Raw genomic sequence first — 2,335 nt, 5'->3', positions numbered from 1 at the left:
TAAGGGTATAGATGCAGGTAGAGATCAATTTGATATGAAAAGCAAGAATCCATTATCTTGGATTAATAATCATCCATTACCATAGTTGTTGCTTGATGAAATGTTAGATGATGGAAGAATAGAAACTGCAGTAGGGCTTGTTACTACTTACTGGGTGTAAATTTATTTTCATGCTTTATGTTCATATACAAGTTGTTTAAACCAGTAATTAAAACCCTTAGAAAAGCTTTTTAGACAATTCTTTTCAGGGAAAAAAAAGTAACGTAAGAACATTTAAAATGTTTTAAATTGCTGTTTGGGCATCAATCTGAAGTATAGTTTTGCTTTGATTACTATCTCCCATCCTGCATGTCTCTCTAAAAGTATAAACAAAATAGTGGAAAATTTAATGATAATAGGTGATTCTACAAATAGTTATTCTTCTGAACTGTTCCAAAGTAATTATCAATAAATAAACAAAAAACAGCTTGCTCTAGTTAGTTTCTTCAAATTGTAATAGTCAGAATTTTAATGCTGTGTTTGTCTCTTCTTTGCTGAGTAACAGTGGACCAGCAATTTAGCTATCCTGTTACTCAAATATGTAAAATTGTTGACAAAGGGCCACTATTTTATGGTCTCAGGATCCTCCTAATGAAGCACTATTAATATACATTTTTTCCAATTTTTGTATTGTAGTAAAATACATATAAAGTTTACCATTTTAACTGTTTTTAAATGAACAGCTCAGGAGTATTAAATATATTCATATTGTGCAATCATCACCACTATCCATGTCCAGAACTCTTTCATAATAATATGGAAGTCTTTATGAATTTGCATACCATCATTGAGCACGTGTCATGCTAATCATCTCTGTAATGTTCCAGGCTGAGTGTATGTGCCGCTAAAGTGACCACTTATTCACATTTTAAAGAAGACATTTGTTTTTAAAAAAATATGTCTATTCATTTTTGAGAGACCGAAAGAGACAGAGCATGAGCAAGGAGGGGCAGAGAGAGAGGGAGACACAGAATCTGAAGCAAGTTCCAGGCTCTGAGCTGTTAGCACAGAGCCCGACTTGGGGCTTGAGCCCACGAATTGTGAGATCATGACCTGAGCCAAAGTCAGATGCTCAGCCAACTGAGCCACTCAGGCGCCCACAAGACACTTTTCTATGTAAAGAAGAAAACCTTACAGAAACTGTGATTATTGTTAGTCATAATCATTTGATTATTATTATCAAAATAACAGCTTGGATCAATTCCATCATGCCCCATATCAAGATATTGAGGCATGGAGGGTGACTATGTTCTCCCCTAAAATGCCCTTTGGTTATATACTCAGAGGCAGAATGTGAGATAGATTATTTGAATCAAAATGATTTATTGCTATGTGTTTCTAAATCTCTCGTTGAAGATGAAATAACTAAACAATGATTCAAACCCAAATTGACTGAGTTCTTACTATATTCCAGGCATTTTTCTACATAACATACATGCATTATCTAGCTTAATCCAACAAGAATGCAATGAGCTAATTCTCTTATTTTCATTTTAAAGGCAATAAAGCTTAAAACTAGATTTAAAAAGGTATAATGAACTATTCATGGTTTCATAACCAGTGAACTGTGGGTGAAAGAGGTAGTCCTATGTCAGCTTCACAGCCCTTCGCCTTTTTAAAAATTAATTTCTTTATTTTGAGAGAGACAGAGTGAGCACAAGATGTGGTGAGGGAGAGAGAGAGAGAGGGAGAGAGAGAGAGAGAGAGAGAGAGAATCTCAAGCAGGCTTCACACTGTCTGTGCAGAGCCCTACATGGGGTTTGAACTTACTAACCACGAGATCATGATCTGAACCAAAACCAAGAGTCCTATGCTTAACCAACTGAGCCATGTAGGGGCCCCCTAAAGAACCTGCTCTTTTCTTTAACAGCTTTATTGAGGTATGATTCACTTGCCATACAATTCACCCATTTGAAACACACAATACAATAGTTTTTAGTATATTCAGAATTGTGCAGTCATCACCACCATCAATTTCAGAATATTGTCATCATACCAGAAAGAACCCCACACCCATTTCTCACCACTGCTATAAAAGTCTGCTGTCTGTCTGTTGAGGTTTACCCACTATGGACATTTCATATAAATGAAATCATACAATGTTTGATTTTTGTGACTGACTTCCTGCACTTAGCATATGTTTTATGGGTTTATCCACGTCATAGTGTGTATCAGTATGTCATTCCTTTCTATTGCTGACTAATATTTCTGTGTGTGGATTTTATTTATTTATTCATCAGTTGATGGGCATTTGGGTTGTTTCTACTCTCTTGGCTTTTACAAATAATGCATTTGT

General features: G+C 35.4%; 1 non-coding gene across 1 annotated transcript; it reads right to left on the bottom strand.

The window, feature by feature from the left end:
- Positions 1–789: 789 nt before the first annotated feature.
- LOC120236745 lies at positions 790–893 on the bottom strand. Its single transcript, XR_005529757.1, has one exon. It is a non-coding gene; the product is annotated as a U6 spliceosomal RNA (small nuclear RNA).
- Between the last annotated feature and the right edge of the window lie 1,442 nt (positions 894–2,335).

This window comes from Hyaena hyaena, unplaced genomic scaffold (genome assembly GCF_003009895.1).
Source record: "Hyaena hyaena isolate Hyena2069 unplaced genomic scaffold, ASM300989v1 scaffold_161, whole genome shotgun sequence".
In the NCBI taxonomy this organism is placed as follows: domain Eukaryota; kingdom Metazoa; phylum Chordata; class Mammalia; order Carnivora; family Hyaenidae; genus Hyaena; species Hyaena hyaena.
The sequence above is the reverse complement of the archived record's forward strand: the minus strand, read 5'-3'. Positions and strand labels throughout refer to the sequence as shown.